The sequence below is a fragment of the Terrapene carolina genome, unplaced genomic scaffold (genome assembly GCF_002925995.2).
Source record: "Terrapene carolina triunguis isolate 2854851 unplaced genomic scaffold, T_m_triunguis-2.0 Scaffold131, whole genome shotgun sequence".
Lineage (NCBI taxonomy): Eukaryota > Metazoa > Chordata > Testudines > Emydidae > Terrapene > Terrapene triunguis.
In genome coordinates, this window is record NW_020664482.1 from 35298687 (window position 1) to 35313284 (window position 14598).

Below are 14598 nucleotides of genomic sequence, written 5' to 3' on the forward strand. Positions count from 1 at the left end.
CACATAGCAAGTGTGTTAATTGAGATGCTGGGTTTTTGTGAGTAAATACATTAAGTATATTGATATAAAATGGTTAAAGTGTGGTGTGTGTTAAGTTATTCACCAGATTGTTCAGAAACTACACTGAGCTAGTCATGAAAGATTAATTATATATGTAGGCCTACAAACTGTTAAACTGTGGCACCACTCTGTTTAGCATAAATGTAGTAGGAAAAAGCAATTAGTACTACATTACTTTCGAAGTATGGCTAATTTGCCCTTTACACCAAACTACCAAAAATATTTAGCAGCTGAGTGTCATAACTGTCTATGGAATGATATGGAGTTCAAATTATGTCCTGCTTCAGACTGAATTGTATGAGTTTATGAATTGAGTTGGCCATTAGATACAGCATTTACCATGACCAAGCTAGAATGACAAATTTAATACTGTAAACTTTCAATGACCTTGACTGTATTATGAATCTACTGTGAATTGGCAAGTACAGTTCTAACTTAATGCAAATCAAATACTGTGTATAAGCATGGCAACCAACTGGTTTTAACCATCCTATATTATTCCTGAATGTGCTTACAATGATGACAGATACTGACCTGAAATGCTGAAGTATTTTTTTCTGCAGTAAGAAAGGATATGAATATTAGTGTGCTTCCCTAGTCTGTGATGACACGGCTGTTAATCTTTTTCAGTACTGTATAGTTTCAAAAACCTTAGCATGAGTTTTTATCATTTATGCACAAAGTTGTCAGTGTGTGAAAAAAGGTGCATGCATGTTGTTGCAAGCACAAAGGTGTGCAAACTCCCATAGAAGACTTGTATTTTGGAAGCGTGGCCAGCATGTCCATGCAGCCTGCCGCTTCCTACAGCTCCCATTGGCCGGGAACGGCGAACCATGGTCACAGGGAGCTGCGGAGGGCCGTGCCTGCCGACGGTCAGTGTCAGCAAAATGTCTCGTGGCCCACAATCAGATTACCCTGATGGGCCTCATGTGGCCCCCACACTGCTCTACTCACTCTCAGCCACCGGTCCAGAGCCACTTTTGACATATTGGTTGCGACCTGCGTATCACCTTAGTGCCAAACACCTCGTCTCCTATTACCTTTGGGGGTTCTCTGGCATTCTTCACGTGCAACTGGAACAAGATCACTATGGACAGTTGGGTTCTGGAGATTATCCATCAGCGATATTCTGTAGAGTTTCTCTCCTCACCTCACAAACTCCCTTCAGGGACCACTCTCTCAAGGAAATTCTTTAACAGGAAACAGAATCCCTCTTATACCAAGGGGCACTAGAGTGCATCCCACCTCATCACCAAGGGAGAGGATTCTATTTCCTGTATTTCCTATTTTCCTCCAAAAAGGCAGAGGGTGGAGACCCATCCTGGACCTTCTACAATTCAACATCTTTATTGGAAAACTTAAGTTTGCGGCTCTTGACAAGAAGGATAAATATTTTCACGTGGATGCATTATTCACCCATCACAAGGGAACTTCCTGCTTTTTATGGTAGGCCACGAACTCTTCTAGTTTTAAATCCTCCCTTTGGTCTGGTTACAGCACCCAGTATTTATGAAGTTTTTTTTTTTTTTGTGGTAGCAGCCCAGGTGAGATACGAGAGCTATGTGGTATTCCCATACTTGGATGATTGGTGCCTGGTAGGCTGATCTCATCAGCAGGTCAGGTCGGTGACAAGGGTTCTTGTTCAACTTTTAACGGCCCAAAGTGTTGGCATGAATGGAGCAAAGTCTGTTTTGTTACCCACAAGGTCAGTAAACTTTTTAGGGGCAAGATTGGACCCTCTTTCTATGAGAGCATTCCTCCCCTTAGAAAGGTTTCATGCACTGAGCACCCTGGTTTCCCACACCATTCACAGACAGTGAACCCTGATGCATAAGTTATATCACATAGCTGCATACACCTGTGTGACTCCTTATGACAGACTCCACTTATGGTGCCTGCAGACTTGGCTCCACTCAACCAAGGACCACATCAACTTCAGGGTGGTCGTTCCCACCAGAGTTGTCACCTCTCAAACTTGGTGTTTGAACACAGTTCCCTTCAGCCTCCCAACCCCCATGGACACCGTTGCGACAGACTCCCACCTTCTGGGATGAGATGCTCATCTGGACAGTCATGCTGCCCAGGGTACTTGGACCCCATCAGACACCAGACTGCATATAAACTAATTTGAACTGAAGATGGTCCTCCTTGTGTGCGAAGTCTTCCTTCCACTTATATGCTCGCTCCATATTCCGATAATGTCTCACAATACCACCACTATCTAAACAAAGAGAGAGGAGTGAGAGTTTGTCCGCTCTGCCAGGAAGCTGAGACACTTTGGAACTGGTGTGTCAGGAACTGCATCATGATACCTTTCCTGTATTCACAATTCCCTGGCGGACAAATTAAGCAGAAGCTTTTTGATAGACTACGAGTGGGAGATTAATGACACAGTCCTGAGTGAGATATTTACAGATGGGGTACTCTGCTATAGGACCCCTTGATGTCCCAAATGAACATAAAGCTCCAGGGGAGCCATGAGTTGCAACTCCCAAGGTTGATGGTCTGCTGATATCTTGGACCAACGGCGTCTGTTAGGTTTTTCCTTCCATTTTCCTGCTTTCACTGGTCATAGAAAAGATATGTTGTGACAGAACCAACATCATTCTCCTAGCTCCCCACTGGGCCAGACAGTTGAGGTTCACAGAAATTCTACCAGTATCTGCCCACCGACCAATCAGAAATCACCCATTCTCAGATATCTTAACCCGAGATGCGGGGGAGAGAGTAAGTATCCCAATCCAGGTTAGCTACATTTTATGGCCTGGTTTTTGAGTAGGCATCAAATAGAATAGTCATAGAATCACAGAACTGGAAGGGACCTCGAGAGGACATCTAGTCCAGTCCCCTGCATTCAAGGCAGAACGAAGTATTATCTAGACCATCCCTGACAGGTGTTTGTCCAACCTGCTCTTAAAAGTCCCCAATGATGGAGATTCCACAACCTCCCTAGGCAAATTATTCCAGTGCTTAACCACCCTGACAGGAAGTTTTTCCTAATGTCCAACCTAAACCGCCCTTGCTGCAATTTAAGCCCATTGCTCCTTGTCCTACCTTCAGAGTTTAAGAAAAACAATTTTTCTCTCTCCTCCTTGTAACAACCTTTTATGTACTTGAAAACTATTATCATGTCCCCTCTGTTTTCTCTTCTCAAGAATAAACAAACCCACTTTTTTTCAGTCTTCCCTCATAGGTCATATTTTCTATACCTTTAATCATTTTTGTTGCTCTTCTCTGGACTTTCTCCAATTTGTCCACATCTTTCCTGAAATATGGCAGTCAGAACTGGACACAATACTCCAGTTGAGGCCTAATCAGCGCGGAGTAGAGCGGAAGAATTACTTCTCGTGTCTTGCTTACAATACTTCTGCTAATACATCCCAGAATGATGTTTGCTGGTTTTGCAACAGCGTTACACTGTTGACTCATATTTAGCCTGTGATTCACTATGACCCCCAGATCCTTTTCCACAGTACTCCTTCCTAGGTAGTCATTTCCCATTTTGTATGGGTACAACCGATTGTTCCTTCCTAAGTGGAGTACTTTGCATTAGTCCTTATTGAATTTCAACCTATTTACTTCAGACCATTTCTCCAGTTTGTCCAGATCATTTTGAATTTTAATCCTATCCTCCCAACTTGGTATCGTCCCCAGTTTGGCCCCGGTTCAGGTGATCCATACCAGAGTAGAAAAGAGTCTAGTAGCCCCTGCTGTTGAGCCAAATGGAGACTCTTTTTGGCCTGGGCACAATTGTACTGACGTTAATCAGATACTGTAATAATTCCTATCGGGGTCTCTCTTTGTTTACTATGAATACACCTTGCAGAGTTAAGTGCCTTCCTCCCATCGGTAGAAGGACACTTAATCATTACTCACCTAGCTACAGTACAATTCATGAAAGGCCTTGTCAGGACCTTCCCCTCAGTAGGATCTTAAGTTAAGATTCTTAACCTTGTTGTTTCCAAGTTCATTGATCACCTTTTGAATGCATGGGGATTTGTACCATGGCCCACCTGTCCACAAAGATGGTGTTCTTAGTAGCTATCACCTCAGCTAGGAGAGTCAGCAAGCTCGGAGCTATCATGGTGGACCCTCTTATACAGTGGTTCACAAATAAAAGGTTTCTCTTTGACCTCACCCCATGTTTTTCCCCAATTTTTTTGTGTTCTGCGTATATTAAACAATACACTTACCTGTATATTTCTCAAAATGCCACACTTTTTCTCTGAAGATGAGACAGATCACTCCATCGATGTTCAGCGTGCCCTAGTGTTCTACCTGAAAAGAACCAAACCCATTAGGAAATTACAGAGGCGCTTCATTGCCATAGCATTGAGGTCACATGGACAAGCCATATCATCCCAGAGGATTTCTAAGTGGGGTCTTACGATGTAAGTTACAAGTTAGCAAATATTCCTACTCCTGGGGGTGTCACAGCAGCCTCCATGGCATCCCTGTCAGACGTTCTGCTCTAGGACATCTGCAGAGTGGCCATCTGGAGTTAGATGCACATGTTCGTGACACACTATGCCCTAGTTGATGCCTTAACTGCGGTTGCAAGAGTGGGAGTGGTAGTATTTTTGCTACCAGCTTCCTCGCACCTGTCTGAACACTGCTTGCCAATCACCCATGTGTGGAATACACATAGGGACCACCTCTCAAAGAAAGTAGTCAAGGTTACTTATTGTAACTGGAAGTTATTTGATGTGTGGTTCCTATCTGTGTTCTACTGTCTGTTGTCCATCCATTCTATTGTCTGCTTCAGATCCTGTTGGTTTTACGGTCAGAGGAGGTACTGGAGAGGAATCCACCCACACTGCCTCTTACACCTTTATTTGAAAGCACGGAGAGAGCTACTGAGCATGTGGGCCAACAGACAGAGCTTTGAAGAGCTTTCAGAGTCGGGTGCATGGCGCTCATGCGTACCCACATGTGGAATACAGGTAGGACCCACACATTTTGAAGAACTTCCAGTTAAGTATCTTCACTTCCTTTTATAGGTTATATGATTTAATTTAGAACTTTTCGTCTTTCTTTCTTTCTTTTTTTTTTTTTTAAGTAGGCTTTCCTTCTGCTCTCTTTAGAGCAGGGTAGATTTGATTTAAACCAAATTGATTTAAATCATGATTTAAATCACTGGTCAGGAAGACTCGATTTAGTCATGGTGTGACAAAGTTCCTCCTCTATCTTGGTGGGTCCTGCGCTTATTGGCGGATTTTCCCCATGTGGGTTGGGGAACAGCCCAGAGACCTTCCCCTCTGGTAGAACCCACAGTCCAGGTCAATTGGGAGGTTTGGGGGGAACCCGGGCCCGCCCTCTACTCCGGGTTCCAGCCCAGGGCCCTGTGGACTGCAGCTGTCTATAGTGCCTCCTGTAACAGCTGCATGACAGCTACAACTCCCTGGGCTACTTCCCCGTGGCCTCCTCCAAACACCTTCCTTATTCTCACCACAGGACCTTCCTCCTGGTGTCTGATAACGCTTGTGCTCCTCAGTCCTCCAGCAGCACACCCTCTCACTCTCAGCTTCTTGCGCCTCTTGCTCCCACCACAAACTGAAATGAGCTCCTTTTTAAAACCCAGGTGCCCTGATTAGCCTGCCTTAATTGATTCTAGAAGCTGCTTCTTAATTGGCTCCAGGTGTCCTAATTAGCATGCCTGCCTTAACTGGTTCTAGCAGGTTCCTGATTACTCTAATGCAGCCCCTGCTCTGGTTACTCAGGGAACAGAAAACTACTCATCCGGTGACCAGTATATTTGCCCTCTACCAGACTCCTGTACCCCACTGGTCTGGGTCTGTCACAATGGATTTCTACATAAAAGTGCATTCTTGTTGTTACAACCTTAATACATATTCTTCACAACTCAGAGATAGACTGGGAGTGGCTGGCTCATTACAAAAGCAGCTTTGCCTCTCCTGGAATTGAACACTCCTCATCTATTATTGGTAGTGGACTACATCCACCCTGATCAAATTGGCCCTGTCAACACTGGTTCTCCACTTGTGAGTTAACTCCCTTCTCTTCATGTGTCATTATATAATGCCTGCATCTGTCATTTTCACTCCATGCATCTGAAGAAGTGAGGTTTTTTTACCCACGAAAGATTATGCCCAAATAAATCTGTTAGTCTTTAAGGTGCCACCGGACTCCTTGTTGTTTCTGCTCAAACAGTTTCACTTTTGTTTCTACTGCCTCTTTCTCCCTTCTCACATTTATCTCCAGACTTCTCCTCCTTGTCCAGATCTATTCCATCCCCAACAATCTTCTATTCATTGAACTTTTCGAAACTTTGCACTTTTAGAGCGAGGTAAGGGATTGACTCTGGGTACACAAATTTGCAGAGGGACAATAGGGTTTGAGGTCTGTTATTTCTCACCTCTATATATTATTTATTTATTTAAAAACATTTTTGCTCTTAACAAGCATGTTATCTCTGGAGACACAAATCCACAGTTTGAGAACTTCAAAACTAAGCATCTCTGATGGTATCTTCTACACTGAGCACGGAGTCCCATTGGGTAGATAGAAAAATTATCCTAAATAATCTATACAGAAGCCACTGGAACCCCATAAGATTGGGTCCCTAATCCATGAATTATTGGAACTCTTTTAGAAAACTTTTCTTAAACATTACATGAATATATTCTCATACTATAGAATTAGAATTCATAATCCCTGTTCCATGATGAGATATCTTTGAGCTATAATGTATCTTAATTAAAAGTATCTTTAGATAGGTTTTTTCCTCAAAAAGCATTTTATCAAAAAAATCGGATTTAAATCCGATTTTTTTGATTTTTTTTTAAAATCATTGTTTTTATCCACTCTGCTTCAGAAGGATCATAATTGCTAAAAAAAAAAAAAAAAAAAAAGTGTTTGAGATACAGAAGCCCACATGAGTAAGACATTTTTAACAGCTTGCTAAGTATAACAGAAAATTTAATTGGGAAGTCATGCTACAGTGTTTAGTCTGCCACTGTGGTTGTGGTGGGGTCTATGTATATGGAATGTGAAGAATTCTGTTGTTAGTTTCTCCTGTCTATAAAAATAAAGTAATACGTGAAATGGAAGGGAATAATGTTTATAAATTGAAGACAGGAGAAAGTGCACCAGTAAAACTTGATTTCTTTATAGCAAACATCATAAAACTACATTATAGAATATCTCAAAATGGCAAAGGTTGACAGCTCAGATTTTAGAGGTGAAAAATATACCGTATAAAGTGTATACTTACTTACAAATGAAAAGTATTTTTCATTTATTAAACATTAGAGTATATTCAGAGTATGTTACTGTTGATGAAAATTGAAGTTATTAGAGGTATGAAACCCACCACATGAGACTAAGGACATGTCCTCATTACGAACTTAAGTTGACCTATGTTAGGTTGACTTACAGCCGCTGCAGTAATTACTGTGGTTTTTCATGTCCACACTACTCTTCTTCTGTCAGCGGCGTGCGTACTCACCAGGAGCACTTCCACCGACTTGAGGAACAGCGTGGGAGGCTGAGAGCCCGGGCTGCAGTCGGGGCTCTGCACGTAGCTCCCTCCTAGGAGCGGGGCTGTCCCCCTGGAGCCGAGGTGCTTCCATGGGTGCTTGGTTCCCTGTTCCCTGCTGGGAGCCTGGATCCTTCCCCCTCCCCCCAGCTCTCAGCACAGGGCTTCCCACCAGGAGCCCGGCATACGGCTTGGGCTCTGGGTGTGGGGTTCTCCCAGGCAGCTGCCTGGTTGGGAGCGGGAAGTCAGGAGCCCAGAGGTGGCAGGGCTTCCGGTGGGGAGCGTGGCCGGCAGACCAGCTTGGAGCAGGGACCCCTCCACCTGGTGTGAGCTGACAGCCTGATCTTTAAAACAGGTGTCGGGTTCATAAGAAAGAGCCTACCAGCCTTCCTTGTCAATTTCACAGCTCCAGCAAGGAGTTGTGAAATTGACAAGAAAGACAGCCAACAGCCGATATAAGGCTACGTCTTCACTACGGGGGGGGGGGGGGGGAGGTGACACAAAAAGAAAGGAAACCTCCTCCAGACGAGTCGCCAAAAAGAGTTCGACGTATGGCAGCCGACTCCCCCCGCTGTAAGGACGGTGGCAAAATCGACCGCCGCGGCTTCCCGTCAACGGCTCTTACTCCCACCTTCGCTGGTGGAGTAAGAGCGTTGATTCGGGGATCCCCGAGAGGTCGATTTCTACCCGCCGATTCAGGCGGGTAGTGTAGACCTAGCCTCAGTAGTGTCTGCACGAACACTGCATCATCCTAGCTGCACTGACATAAGCCCAATGCCTCTTGTGGAGATGGAATTATTATGTTTGTGTAGTAGGACACCTACCATCTGCGGAACAAGGCTGTAGTGTAGTATAGATACTGACATGATTAGGTTGATGTAAGCTGCCTTATGTTGACCTAACTCTGTAGTGTAGAAGCCTGTCAAGATGAAAACTTTTATACTACCTACGGTAGTAGTAAATAATAAAGAATGACTGTAAATCCTCCATTGATGCATACAAATGGAAATATGTAGCTTTTAAGTATCTGTGTAATAGATTGTTGCTGGTTCTAGAAAAGGGGTGCGTGAGAGAGAGATGTGACAAGGTATTTGTCATTCTCTTGCATTGTCAAACAATCTTTCTGCTTTAAGTAACTTAGAGCCTTATATTACTGCTGTGTGACAGTGTAAAATGTTTTATGGTCTACTTCTGTTTGCGTCATGTAGTTAGTATTCCCATTGATTTAAAGGGAAGTTTCATTAAGTAAGGAGAGCAATATTTACTCCTTAAATGATAGTTCGTATTTATTTGGAACGGGCGTTGATAATGTTTTGTATGTAAAGTAAACATAAATGTTTTGGAGCCTGCCTAACTTGATTATTTTATATTCATGCCAATCTCTTAATTTGTTTTAGTGTTGTAGTCTCAAAAAGCTGGTCTGTCTGTGTGCTTTATTTTAATGTAGTTTTTAGCTCAACGATTTCATGTGTTGTACCAAACAGTACCTGTTCATACCAAAAACAGAAACATGATGGTTATTTAATGGCCTAAGATGATTTTTTACTAATAGATGTTATGACATATTTTCTTCACCAAGAAGATCAAGTACAAAAGTAAAACACAAATTACATAAGATTACTGAAGTGATGCAGCCTCCAAAGATATCACCAAACACTTCAAGAAAAAAAAATATGAAAAGATATGGAAAATAATCCACTCAAAATTAGAACAAATTAGCATTGTGCTTTGAAAACCTCCGGTAAGCCAAGGGAAGCAAATGTGCACCGAGAGAGCCTAGCTGCCTGTCCTAAAAAATTCAGTCCCAAGAATAAATAGTACAGCCATCCTTGCTGCTGAGACTGACTGTATTATGAGGGAAGAAAATAAATTGCTATGACACAGCATTGTGAAAATATAATTAGTACATAGATGAGAATACAACCCTATTACACTCTCTCTTTATTGTTGTTACAAACCACAAACATCTCACTAGTGCTCCTGTACCATGAGGAAAGAGGAAATGCTGCGTAATGCCAGTTGGGAGAAGACATGATTGGCAACAGAGGCCTGGCTGCTATTTATGGCATTGGAAAGGCCAGCTCCAGCCCACCACTGTTAAGATTTTGGAATACTGTTTAAAAACCTTTTCACAGCTGCTTTCTGGTTTTGCTTCTTTCTGTATATTTTGTTCCCTCATTCCCTAAACAAGATGAACATGCATTAGCAAGAACTAATATTTTTCCCCACTTACTTTTCATCTGCGTGCTTCTAATTTATCAGTCTGTCATCCTGATCTCATCTTCTCCCAACTTCTGTCCAGTCTCACTCCTATGATTGTTACAACCTTCTACAGATAGATTTTGTCACCTCTCTTAGGGGAAGAAGCTTGTCCTTGATCACACCAGCCTGTCCACTACTTCTTAATTCACTTTTCTGCTTCCTCTAGACATTGCAGCCCAGTTTTCCTCTTCTGATTTTTTTAAATATTTAAATATTGTTTCTTGCCCTACCCACTCCTCAGATCAGCTAACTAAGATGGCCTTTTCCCCATCCAATTCAAAAGATTGCCTTTTTTCTCCTGAGCAGGTTCTCATACTTTTGGCAATTAAACAATCCACTTCTGCCACTTTCTGTCTTCCCGTGGGTTCTACAACTGTAGGCTCTTCCCATTCTCCTTCAGTATCACCTTTGGCTCTTCATCCTCTCTTTTCCCCATATCCATTGTCATCTCTGATTTATACTCTTGGACATCTCCTCTTCTGTTACCTCTCCTCAACTCATCTGCTCATTGCTTTCAGCTGCTATCTTCGTAGAAATGAGTCCCAGAACTTGACTTCTGTGCATTCTAATCTCCTCCTGGATGTTCTGGTGTCATCTGAGTTTGTCTCTGGAATAAAGCTTCATAGTTTTCCTGGGAATCCTCTTGTGCTTCACCAAGCCCTTTGTAGAACACACTATACTTTGTCTCACGTCTTCCCTACATATGCCGTCTGTCCTGTGACTTATTCCTTTTCAAGATATCTTCGATGAAATCCTTTCTCTAAGTATCCTCAGTTCTAAGCATCTTGGCTTCCTCTCAGTTATCTCGTATCTTTGTTGCTGAAACCTTTAACGCTGACCTCTTGTCAGCTCTCCTTTTCCATCTTCCAATCTATAGAAAACACAATTGATCAAGTCATAAATCATTTCTGCCTTCCCCATTACATTGAATTAAGCTTAATAGAAATGAGCCCTTTCATTAGCTTCCTGTCACTTACTGCATCAAATTCTGTCCCCTGCATAATCTTAAAGAGCCTTTGAAATCTTACCACCACGTTCAGTACCTCTCTAGGATGTGTATTCTGCAGTGTCAGTCCTCTAAGGCCTTGTTGAACCTAGGTAGCTCTGCAGGGCCATCTAGTGATAGTGGTTCATATGTAGAATTAAACTCTAAAGCCTTCAAATTAAAATGTTGGAATTTTTTTGTTTGTTTTAAACAAAATGCTAGCAGGATAGGAATTAAGTTGCTATTTTACTTGTTAGTCTTTGACTTAAGCAAGCCATGTTACTAGAGTTGCCACCTGCAAGATAGGACCTGGCCAATGACCACCCCGACCCTACCACCGCCACCAAAAATGAGGTCATAGTGCTGATTGTAGCTGATAACTCATACGTTTGAGAACCATTTTTACACACACACAGAAAATAAAATGTGTATTTTTATTACTTTATCAGTTTTTCTTACCGTATACTAACATGACATCGCTATCCATAGGTGTGAATTATTGAGCACTCTAGCATGTCTCAAGTTGGGGGGAGGGGAACTCCATGTTAAATATTTTAACCATTTTGGCTGGTTAAAAACCCTACATGTTACTAAAATACATGTCCAAAGAGTATGCACTTTAAGCAGGAAATGAAAAAGTAGTCTGCAGTGAGTCCGTGATTATTAGTGTTTTTTCCTTGAAATCTGAACTATTCACCTATCTACTTGCTCTTCATAGATTTAGGTTCCCTGGTGCTACTTTATGGTGTTAACTGCTAATGTTCAAATACATCTTGACATATAGAGCATATCATTCATTTCTTTAATGAATGTTTAACAATTAAAGGTTACGGTGCCAAAAGTGAAATATCTGCAAATTGTGTGGAAAATTTTAAAGACCCCATAATAAAGGCTCAACTTTAAATGTATACCCCAAATTTAAAAACATAGTAAGAGAACCAAAAAAGAGCCACCGTGGCTAAACAACAAAGTAAAAAAAACAGTGAGAGGCAAAATGGCATCCTTTAAAAAGTGGAAGGATTTATTTAATCCTGTGTAACTTGGATTGTAATCCTTTAGGGGCAACACTGTCTTTTCCTTTGTTTTGTTGTTCTGTTGTCCTGGGTGTGTGCTTACCACAATAGGTCCCTGATCCTTGTTTGAATCCTGGTCTACACTAGGCTTTTATGTCGACTTTAGCGCCGTTATATCGAATTAACCCTGCACCCGTCCACACCAGGAAGCCATTTAGTTCGACATAAAGCTCTCTTTAAATCGATTTCTGTAATCCTCCCCAACGAGAGGATTAGCGCTAAATTCGACATGGCCATATCGAATTAGGCTAGGTGTGGATGGAAATCGACGGTAATAGCTCCGGGAGCTATCCCACAGTGCACCACTCTGTTGACGCTCTGGACAGCAGTCCGAGCTCGGATGCTCTGACCAGCCACACCCCCGGGAAAATTTGAATTCATTTTCATTTTCCTGTCTGGGCAGTTTGAATCTCAGTTCCTCTTTGGACATCGAGGGGAGCTCAGCAGCAGTGGCAACTATGCAGAGCTCTCCAGCAGAGATGGCCGTGCAATCTAATAGAAAGAGGGCCCCAGCATGGACTGATCGGGAAGTCTTGGATCTCATCGCAGTGTGGGGCGATGAGTCCGTGCTTTCAGAGCTGCGCTCCAAAAGAAGGAATGCTAAGATCTACGAGAAGATCTCCAAAGCCATGGCAGAGAGAGGCTACAGCCGGGATGCAACGCAGTGCCGCGTGAAAATCAAGGAGCTGAGACAAGGCTACCAAAAAACAAAAGAGGCTAACGGACGCTCCGGATCCCAGCCCCACACATCCCGTTTCTACGAGGCACTGCATTCCATCCTGGGAGCGGCCGCCACCACTACCCCACCCCTGACCGTGGACTCCGAGGATGGGATCATGTCCGCGGCCGGTTCCTCGTCGGACATGACAGCGGACGGGGAAGATGAAGAAGGAGATGAGGAGGACGAGGCAGTCGACAGCGCTGGCACCGCTGATTTCCCCGACAGCCAGGAGCTCTTCATCACCCTTACCGAGATCCCGTACCAACCGTCCCCATCCCTTACCCCGGACACAGAATCAGGGGAAGGATCAAGCAGTAAGTGCTGTAAACATGTAAACATTTATTTAAAACAGAACGGTAATATTTATACTATTAACAATGTACATTTATAAAAGTTCTGTAAACTAGTAAAAAAATAATCAGGTACAAAACAGGAATATTTACAAAGGTAACAAATGGGTTTTCATGATTTCTCTGTCTTGGGCTCTTCTCAATTTAGTCCCAAGTGTTTTAAAAAATTTTCACAATGTCCGTTACTCCATGATTCCCAGGCCCAAGACGCTCCACTCCATAGTCCCAGTGCACCTACGCGAAAATCCGGTCAATGTGGCCGGGGATCGACGAGAAATCCTCGTAGGAGAACTCCTCGTAGGTCTCGTGGAGGTAGAGCTCAAGCCTGTTGATCAGGTTCCGGGGTAGGGCGATCTTAGTGGGCCCTCCGTGGTAGCAGACATGCCCCCTCCACGCCACAATCAAGTACTCCGGGATCATGGCCCGACATAGCATGGCGGCATACGGCCCCGGTTTCTGCATGCTTTCCCGCAGCATGCGTTCTCTCTGGGTGTCCGGGATCCTCAGGAGGGTGATGTCGCTCATGACGCCCTGCTTTGAATTAGGGAGGGGAATGTTAGTATTGGGACTGCTTTACAGCCACGCGGTGGAGGGAGAGGGGCAGCATACAGGGATCTTTCCCTGGGACAGCCGCGAGGGGGTGGGACAGGGGCAGAGTTGATGCTGTCCTGATTGCTGGCAGCAGAGACTGGCATTGCTTTCAATGTGAAAGGAGGCCAGTGCTACTGCTGGAGTTTTAAGCAGCCACAAGTCTGCGGCTTACCATTATTGCCCGCTCCAGAAGTTCAGGTCTCCAGCCACAGTTCTCTGAACAGTCCAAGACCTCCGCAAGTCCACAGGCACTGAAGGCGACGGCCGAAAATTCGACCTTGTCCTGAGTGCGCATGTGAGAGGTGCAGTGCATGGTCTTGTTCACAGAGAAAGACTAGGTTCTTTGTATACAATTTCATTTATCTGTCTCAGGAATTCACTCCCTTTTCACAATTCACACAGACACATCTGCGACTGTCTCCCAACCCAGCCTCTCAGCACACTCCCAGAGGCTAGCGCAGATTAGGCGGAGGAAGAAGAAGACGCGTGAAGACATGTTCTCAGAACTAATGGACTGCTCCCGAGCCCAGGCAGCCCAGCAGACACAGTGGAGGGAGAACTTGTCACAAATGCACCGAGCAGTCATGGAACGGGAGGAGAGGTGGCGTCAGGAGGACCAACAGGCTACTGAAAAGCTGCTTGGACTAATGAGGGAGCAAACGGACACGCTCCGGCGCCTTGTGGATGTTCTGCAAGACCGGAGGCAGGAGGACAGAGCCCCGCTGCAGTCTATCTGTAACCGCCCTCACCCGCCACCAAGTCCCACACCACCCTCACCCAAACTCCAAAGAAGGAGGGGCGGCAAGGGCCGTTAAAACTTTCAGTCAACCCCTGCAGACTGCTCTAGCACTAGAAGGCTGACATTCCCCAAAATTTCATAAGTCCTTTCCCACCCACCTCACAGAAGCCCCCGTCCAAGTTTCACACCCCACGTTTCATGTCTGGTTCGCAATAAAATGTTTGTTTCTGTCCATTACTGTTTCAGTCAGGTTCTTTTGAGGGAGAGTCTGTCTGGAGGGGGGGAAGGGGCTTGGTAATTGGGCAGGACAGTGACCTTT

General features: G+C 44.0%; 1 protein-coding gene across 1 annotated transcript in view; it reads left to right on the top strand.

Moving 5' to 3' along the window:
- Positions 1–14598, top strand: part of DIAPH2 (diaphanous related formin 2) — an 887225-nt gene that overhangs the window by 159807 nt on the left and 712820 nt on the right. The window lies entirely within an intron of this gene.